This window comes from Plectropomus leopardus, chromosome 10 (assembly GCF_008729295.1).
Source record: "Plectropomus leopardus isolate mb chromosome 10, YSFRI_Pleo_2.0, whole genome shotgun sequence".
Lineage (NCBI taxonomy): Eukaryota > Metazoa > Chordata > Actinopteri > Perciformes > Serranidae > Plectropomus > Plectropomus leopardus.
The window spans coordinates 29,403,766-29,413,637 of NC_056472.1; the positions used below are offsets into that span (position 1 = coordinate 29,403,766).

The 9,872-nt window shown below is 37.0% G+C and overlaps 1 long non-coding RNA gene across 1 annotated transcript; it reads left to right on the forward strand.

The window, feature by feature from the left end:
* Positions 1 to 4,854: 4,854 nt before the first annotated feature.
* LOC121949330 lies at positions 4,855 to 7,257 on the forward strand. Its single transcript, XR_006106233.1, has 3 exons — positions 4,855 to 5,077; positions 6,030 to 6,129; positions 6,992 to 7,257. It is a non-coding gene; the product is annotated as an uncharacterized LOC121949330 (long non-coding RNA).
* Positions 7,258 to 9,872: the final 2,615 nt, after the last annotated feature.

The window sequence follows — 9,872 nt, forward strand, 5'->3', positions numbered from 1 at the left end:
GACGGCGCAGGTCAGATTTCAGGTATAAACACCCACAGGCACCGCCGCCGCCTCACATATCCAGCTCTCCACTCAGCCTGCAGGACTCACAGCTCACAGCGTCCGTCTCCGTCTCAGGACAACCCAGAACTGCTGGCATTGTACATTTCTTTAAATCACGGATATTTAGATTCAGACAACTTTATTAATCCCGCCAGGAGCAATTTGTTACCTTGCTGTGCACACATACAGTGACATGTAGACACGTAAATAGATTAGTAATAATAATAATTAATAATAATTACATATTAAAAACAAAAAATATGCTCAGAAGTTCAGTTGAATAAAAGAATGAATTAATTATCAATTATACATTAAAACAAAACAAATAAAAATTAACATTTACAGAGAATTTGAAAGACGAATTGCAGATGTAATAAAAGATTTCGAATGGCGGTTAGTGTTACAAGTAGAGGTCCACAGATTTTCGGCCTGGACGATTAATGGGGGATTTTGCCGATTATATGTATCAGTGTTTTATTTTAAAATTGATAAATAAAAAAGTGTGCATATTACACTCAACCAGCAGGGAAGGCAGTCTGCAATGCATGCAGATAGTGTCAGCATGGGAGGAACTTTTGGAAGAGTGTTTCCATTGCAGTTTTGAGAAATATGGCTTTTTCAAATCACCTGAAATACCACCTCATGCAGGCATTAAATCTTTTTGTTGCCATAAATGGGAGTTTTTTTTTAAATTGATGTGTTTCCATTAGGCATGTTTAAAAATGGTTACATTTCTTTCAAAAATAGGAAAAAAGAGCAATTTGGCGAGAAATGCCCTGCAAAATTGCACAAAAATAAAAAATAAAAAATAATTAAAAGGTTACAAAAAAAATGATCTAAAAATTAATCGGATGGGATTAGATTTTTTTTTTTTTTTAAAAAAAGGGAAAATGTCCAGAAAACTAATTTTATAATTCTCTCACTTATAAAAAAAGAAGAAAAATGTGTAATATTAAATACTATTTAATTATTTTCAGGTAATTTTGTTGTAACTTTTCACTAATTTCTTGCTAAATTTTTGGCCATTTCTCAAGTTTCTCAATACCTTCCTCCCATGTTTTTGAAAGAAATCAAGGAAGTTTGTTCAGGTTGTAAAGGGTTAACTGGCCTTGTGGTTTATACATGTTAAAACCATAATTTTTTGGCATTTAATTGAATTTTTTAGGCTGAGGCCATTATTATATGTTTGTAAACTCAGCAAGTGTTGAGTAAGATATTAAATGGAAACAATGATGTTTAGTGTTTGTAACTGTCAATAAGTTATCGCAGGTTTACCTGCTCGTCTGTGACACGTTCACATTAGTCTCTCAAAAGGAGTGCTTGTTGAGATATGAAGGTCACAGTAAAGTGAGAAAGGCATTTACATTTTTTTTTAATTTTCAAATTCTGCAGAATTAGCGTTGCTTTGCATTTCCAGCAGGTTTGAATGTGTCAGACTCGATGTCCACTGTCAGGCGCACTTCAGTAATAGTGACACACTACAGAGGAAGAATGCAGATATGCCAAGTATTGACTTTGCAGGGGCAGAAGTTATTTTTAAGCCTAAGTGCATACCAGGGACAGCAACTGTAGCGAGCACACGTTCACCCGGAGAATGGACCTTCAATACAGAAACCACAACATGAATTCTTTATGATGCAATTAACCCTTAGGGACTGTTTGGTGCATTATATGTGCTTTTCATTTCTCATTTTTGGCTAATTTTAGCTGTGTTCACACGTCATAAATTTAGGCAAGATTTTATATTTAATCTTTAAATTTCCAGCTCAACTCACCTACAATAAGTCTAAAATACACTGTAAATGAAATAGTTACATTAACTGTTAAGTGCAAAAAATGCACCATTGAAATGCATGCAAACTGTGATTTTTGATCAGCAGCCATCAAAGTACAACATGCACTGTATTATTTGTCAAGGAATTGTCATTTTTACTATTTTCCACCATATCTTTTTTTAACCATATTTGGCATATGGAGATGATATGCCATTTCCACAAGGTGCAGTCATATCAATGTTGCTGCAATTCACTTAGATACCACAGGCTGTGATAAGATATTTAAGTTGCATGTAGTATATTGAAAACTTTTTTTAAAAAAGCTGTGTGACAAAATACAGTATTTAAAGGGTTAAAATTCTGACTGATGTTGGTTGAAAAATAAACTCAATGTACAAAAAAAAAACAAACAAAAACTTAGCAAATAGTATGTTAAAAAGTTTTCCTTGGAAGAAAAAAAAAAGAAAAAAAAAAAGTGGCATGACAAAAAAAAAAACAAAACAAAACTGGCATTTAAAGCACTGAAATTATTAAAAGTAACACACACACATATATATATATTATATAATATATATATTATAAATATATATATATTATATATAAGTATATATATATATATATATATATATATATATATATATATTAATATTAATAAGGATTGATGGCTAAAAAAAAAGTTTAAATATTAATGTACAATATTTTTTAAGGCAAATTTGTACAAGTATAGTGTTAGTGGGCTCTAAGGGCTCATTTTAAAAAGGAAAAACAAAATGGGTTTATTGCATAGGACTTTTAATCAGACAGCAGTTTAGATATTCACACATTTCTCAAAAAAGTTGTTAAAAAACAATTTCACAGAAATACAGTCAACCCATCAGAGCCGAAGTGCTTAGTCAAATTTCCCTTCAAGTCGAGGTATAAATGAGGGAGGAAAGGAGGAACACCCAGGGGCATCTCGCACAGCAGCACTGCAGGAGAATAAAAAAAAAAACAAAAAAACATTAGTATTAAAGCGTGCACGTAGCTGACACCTAGTGTTAGACTGCAAAATAGTAATGTTAATAAATAAAAACCCCAAGATCAAGACAAAGGTCGAGGCCTGGTTGTGTATTCAGTAAATGTTTAGTGATTTGGCCACGTACATTTACATTCCCTCCAGCTCACTGACTGAACATTTCTCCTTTACAAGAGCAACTGAGCACCGAGGCGATGCCAGACGGCTAATTGAGCTGCTGAAACGTGAACCGAGCCGCGCGGCTTCAGGCATGTTTCTTGTGTAGTCATGTGAGCACAGGATACTTGCTCCAAGACTGTCAGGATACATTTGGCAACAGTGTGACGCCAGCACAGGCACGCAAACTGAGCATTCAAGTTCTGTTAGGTTTAATTTTGCAGGCAACCAATGAAACTGAGGTCACACCGAAAAGCAAAATACAAGATTTCTGAACAAATATTTACAGTTAACCCCTGCAACTTTACAAGCCCATGCATCTACCAGTGAGTGAGAACCAGCAGAGACATTATACTTGCAAACAAGCTGATGGGAAAATAAAATTTGATACTTACCACGAACACACACACCACACACACACAAAGTGGAGTATTTAAATCTTGAATCCAAGCGCCCTCATGCAGTCTTTGTGTGCCTCGATCAGGACTGTGCAGTTCTCCTCTCCCTTCTCAATGATGCTGGAGGAAAATATGGAGGCATTAATAAAAGTTTTACTTGCAAAGAGGAAAGCTGCAGTCTCTCTGGACAGGTACGTACCATGCATCCCTGACTTTCTTGGTCTCAGGGCAGGCGCAGCATGGTTTCAGTGGCTTCTGCTCAGGGGCCTCAGTCACAGCGGCAGAGTCCACGCCAGCAGCAGACACGGTCGACATCTTTAGGCTGAACTAAAAGAAAAACAAAAATGCTTTCATTCACTTGCATTTTGATTCATCTCAAGGACGGTTTGATTACTATTAGGGAGGGGGTGGTGCAAAAAGGGGGAGGAATGTCAAAATAATCGAGAAAATTACACCATAGTCAAGCTGTAGAAAAAGAATTGTTGGAAATTCCAAATTTTCCATCGGTCCTTGAACACACTGAGACGAACACTTCAGTGAGAACAAAATACACCAAAATCTGCACTGTGTGTGCAGATGTGATATTTAATCAAGATCAATTTATTGGGCGTCTTGTAAAATTTTGCTAAAGTAGTTCCTGCTAACCAATAATTATGCATGACAAGAATGAAAACTGATGGTTTTCATCTTAAACTTCTATGCAGAGTAATTTTTTAAAAATGTATTTTTTCCCCTCAAGAAGAAATGTGTAGTTTTGGGGATGATAAAAAAAAAAAAAAAAAATCATCATTATTATTCTTATGTCACATCCCAGCCACTCTCCTCTGATAAATAAAGAACAGTCCCTTAGAACAGGCTACTTGCAGTTTATCATTTAATTATCAAGAAAACAAGACGAGTCCTGGTCTATTCACAGGTGTTCCCAATTATCTCAGCTGTTTAAACTCCTGTCTCAGGGAAGGCAAGTTGTGTTAAAGGCCCATTTTAAGCAAGAGGCAATTTGATATTTAGCAGGTGTGCAAATGTGCAGCCGAAATGATCTGGCACAACAAATTGAATACGGAAGTGTAAGTAACAACCATAGCGGTTGTGCTGCACATGTATTATAGCCACACAGTTAATGAATGAGGCAGGACTGATGTAACATTAGCTAACATGACAACACGAAATCATCGGAGCACCACAGAGTGTTATTATTTAAATCTTTACGTTATAAACACGTTAAAACAGGTAAACAGACAAACAGAACCATCATTTTCTTGACTTTTGTTATGTTTTAGCAGGTTTAGCTAACAGCTTGGACACATTGCATAACGCTTACGCCGGCTAACACAAAGTTAGCCAACAGTTGCTAACGGTGATGACAATAACGATGGTTATGGCGGATAAATGACACGATTAAAGTCACAAAATGTTGCGCACTAGTTAAAAACAGCTGCTGCAGCGGAGCTTTGTTATGTAACTTACTTGAATGGAGGTCTGTGTTCAAGCTAGCGGACGTTTCACCTTCAAAAGGAAACCACCACGAGAAGAGCAAGCTCACGTGTTGCCTTTTTATACATCGTCACGTGACTACAAGAGCCAGCGGGGACTTCTGGGAAATGTAGTGCTGTGACTCAAAGGCGGGAAGAGACGGAAACTAGCGAAACAAGCTCCACAAATACAGAGACCAGAGCCTCTATGAATGCACAGTAAGTTTGTTAAAATTATATTGTGATATTTCTTAGGACAAATTGTGTTTTCTGTTGAATTTAAAGTATCACTTTTGACCTTGAAAAACAAGCAAACAAACGAAATCTTAACTCAAGGTCCACTCACCATAAGCTAAAACTAAACTAACGTTAGCCTAGCCGAAAGCATGTAAGCTAAGGTTTATTTGTGAATTCTCAAAAACTCTTTTTTTGTTAAATTATTCTCTGAAGTGAACCTACAGACACCACAAGTGGCCCAATTTACAGTACTACCTATACTGTAAATAAAGAAGTTTAGGTAGATTTATTTGTAATTTTTTAAAAACGTCATTTAAAACGAGTTCCACCTGGACCAACAACAGTAAATGCTGTGTGCAAACTGAAGCATTGATTTTAACAACCAAGTCAGGTCATTAATGATAATATGTTGGTGACAGGGCCTATTTTTTGCAGAACAAGCACTTTTATAATACTTAAATTACATATTGTTGTTAATATAACTTTTTTTTTGCAGAACAAGTACTTTTATAATACTTAAACAACATATTGTTGTTAATATTTATTGTATTTTTACACCGTGGATTTAGTAGTTTTATTTAACTAATGAATGTAACTACTTCTCCCAGCATCAATTATTTAAATGAAATTTTATTGATAAAGCTCATTACCACAAATCACAATTTGCCTCAGAGGGCGTTGAGCATGTAATATCCCTCTGTCCTTTCTTTGGACCCTCACACAGCAACAGCCCCCCCCCAAAAAAACCTATAACAGGGAAAATTAATCAGAGTTTAAGGTAAAAACTGAGCAGTAATAAAACATGTTAAACCTCCCTATTTATGTATTTAACTCTGCTTTGTAGCAATTTTCTTAAACTGCTGTTTCAGGTTCAAGCCTCACCAACACTATCATCATCCTCACAGCAGTAAAAGTATGAATTTTTATTGTGCAGGCAGTGACATCATAATTATGGTCTTTATCGGCCTTGACAGTTCATGATGGAGGAGGCAGAGTTTGTCCTGAAGGAGGTGGACATTGCTGCAACTTTGGAGGTGGGTATAAAACACTGTGTTACTTAACTGTTCAGTGTCATTGTTTTCAGGGAGTTATCTTGTGTGTGAGTTGCTTGTTTTGTCTAAACAACAGTCCGACACCCAACTGAATTCACTCCACAATGTCATAATGACATCAAACACAAGGAACCAGCAAATCTTCACATTTTAGAGGCTGGAACCAAAAAATGCTTCACACTTTTGCTTATTAAGACTTACATGTTTCCTTTATTATCACATTTGTTTTTAATTTCTTTGTTAATTGACTAGTCAGTTAATGAATTAACTGTCTCAATCCTAAAATGTTCCTGTTATGTATTAAAATGTGCACAATCGCTTATAGTTTATATTTTTAATTAAAAATGAAGGAACTGTATGAGTTGAAAATAAACATCAGCTGCCACATAGAAAAACTGCTGTTTTTCTGCACTGTCACATCCTTTGGCGGATATCTCATTCTGTGCTGCAAAAAATAGTTGCTGGTGGGGAGAATATACACTTTAGTGACTAGGGAGTTTTTTAATATGAAAAATGTTCATTTTCTGTCCTTACAATACTGAAGTTATGTGTTTTCACATGTCTACTGGGTCTATTGTGCGTCAGCACAGCAAAGCAGTGCGTAAGCAGAAGCACTGAGTCACTTATTCTAGTTTGAGGGCCAGCTGTGTGCCAGATAAATGAGCAAGTAAGCATATTATTCTTTTGCTCTGTAGATATACACCTCCATTTCAAACAGACTTTGCTGAAGTCTTTGTGATTTACACAGAATCAGAGTCCATACGGTGTTGCACAAAGTTGAGCAATGAAAAATATACATTTGGCAATGAAATCCCCTTTAAGTCAATCTCAGTTTTATCTGCAGGCTGCCTGTTGTGATGCTCCCTGAAGAGATAGGCCCCCTGAAGGAGAAGAGGTGTAGAGCCACAGTCCTGACTGTTTGCCACCGCCACTTCCTGTCTGCACAAAGCAGCATCTAGGAAAGCATAAGTGTAAGTACTCTTTTTCTTGTTTGTCTCTTTCCCTTCGATCAGTATCAGCTGTGCAGTGAATTAATATTCTCACATGTACATGAACTTCTCACACACCAACACACAAAACAACAGAGGGCAGCGCTCCAGAGAAAATGGATATAACCCTAAATAAAGGAGAAGACTATCCACAACAACACAGACGTGTCTCCTACTTTAGTAACTACGTAACACTTAACCTAAGCAACTACGGTTTAAGGTACTTTAGAGACATGAGGTCCTAAAGAATCTATAGCGCACCGTCTAAATTGCACAGTGCAAGTAATCCTAGGTATGCTTTGGGGCATAACATGAATTCAACTAATCATAGTGTAATCTCCTATTCCCTTTAGAAGCCAGGTGCACCTGCAGCTGGTGTAACGCTATTTACATGGTAGATATTGCAAACTGTAGAAGCAAGCGGTTTTCTGCTGCGAGAAACCAAGTAAGAGCAATAATAATAATAACAATAATAATAATGATAATACCTTTATTTATATTGCACCTTTCGAAATAAAGTTACAAAGTGCGTTACAAAAAAGACAATAACAAAGCTAAAAAAAATGTGTAGGAAATATAAAACAAGGTAAAACAATACAAAAAGTAACAATAAATACCATCAATTAAGAAAAGGCCAAACAATAACAGTGAGTTTTAAAACAGATTTAAAATAGATCACTAAGTTTTGAGCTCCACGGCTGGAGGCCCAAATAGCAAAAGCTCGGTCACCTTTAGTGACAAGACGAGATTTTTGAAACGCTTTGTAGAAGGATCTCAGGCAGTGATCAGGCTCACAAAGAGTTAATAAGTCACAGATAAAGGCTGGGGCCTGACCATTCAAAGCTTTGAAAACAAGCAGTAAAATCTTAAAATCAATTCTTATACTCACAGGTGACCAGTGAAGGGCAGCTGGGGTCTATGATGTCACTGCAGCAAACATTGTGGGACATTAAAACAGCCAAACTAAAAACTGTAGTTATAAACTTTAAACAGAGGAAACTGAAACTTTTAGCTTCTAAAATAATAAACGACATTATGCTGGTGCTTGTGCATAAATGCGCACAGCATCTCTTTAAATGTGGAGTCAGACGCTCTGCAGCTCTGCTCTGATCTCTGCTATCTTCACATTTTAGAGAATGTAATGAATATTTTCCTCATTAATGATATAATTATTAATTCACCCACCTGTAACCCATCCACACGACCCTGTGTGTGTAATAAACACAGTGTAAGTACGTTGTGACCCCGCCTATGTAGGTGCATCTTAATATCTGAAAAATGCGCTCTTTGAATAGCAGGAAAATACTGCAGTATTCTGACATTAAACCAGGTTTTTGTTGGTCAACGGCACCTACTGCTACCTCAAAACAGCAATACACCACAATGAGCCTGACCACACCTGATTTCAAGACCATGGGCGCACAGATGGTGCAAGTACATTTGCTACTTATACAACGTGGACGCTAGCTATCAAAATGAGTATTGCGTCTTAAACTAGCATTACAGTTGCGCAGTGCTGTGCACCAATTTGTGCCAGGAGTAAGATAAGGCCAGAGCACTTAAAACGACCAACGTATCTTTATGTTTTCTCTTTATGTGTTTTTATGCTGCCTCTGACTCAAATTCTGAACTATAGGCAAGGCAGGTTTATGTGTATAACACATTTCATACAACAGGGCAATTCAAAGTGCTTTACAGAAAAATAAAGTATAAAAAAAAATTTAAAAAGGGATACAGATTTACAAAAAAAGAGTTAAGAAATAAGATGAAAAAAGGTAAAATTATTTACCAAATTATTTTTAAAAAAAAGCAACAACAATAAAAGATGTAAAAAGTTTGCTTCTTTCATCCCATTCCTGGTGTTTCCAATATTCCTCTATTGCAAAGAAAATAACACTGGAAAATTGTCGAATGTTTTTTAAGCAATAATCTCATAAAATGCCCCTCACATCATTAGACACATCTCTTGCACTAAGCTGCCGTAATTCAGCTCACCCATTGCCGTGACCCCTCAGTTAATCCCACCGTGCTGCTACATCCTGTAATATCATCTCTATTTTTCATTTTCCAATGTTGCTGCAATCCTACCAAACTTTCCAAGAAAATATTAAAAAAAAAAACATCCAGTTGAATGAAATCCAAATCTTCCACTTTGTAATCCTTGAAATGAAATATTTCAGCTTCTGTTTTGTTTTGTTACTGATGTGAAAAGTACAAATAAACAACAGAGGAGGAGCTGGCTCAGAGCTGCGAGCATATGTCCAGCATCAGGTAACACGGTACCGTGTTTAATTACATCCCGGGTAGATGTGGCCCATACTGAACTTGTCCCGGCACATGCTGCCAGATGTCTCGTTCACATGACAATAACTGTGATCCCCTCCACACACACACACACACTCACACACACAGATACACACATGCCATTGTCTTCAGTATTAATGTGAGCTGGACCTTGTCCTCTTGACATGGCTTGATTCATGTGGGGATGAGACACAGATACTGAATAGTTGATGAGCTGGGAGAAAAAGAAAAGAAGTGGAGGGGTGGGGGCAGAAATAGAGAGAGGCAGACGGAGAGGGAGGGAGGGAGGGAGCAGAAAGGCGGGTATCCACTCGCCTCGCTCCACACAGCTTCAATAAGCCCTGAGGTTGGGAGCCTTGATGGAAAATTACCTTGTGACCAAGAGGGGAGGTCAGGACTGGTAGAGTCAGACTCCAGTCGCCCTGAGAAGCA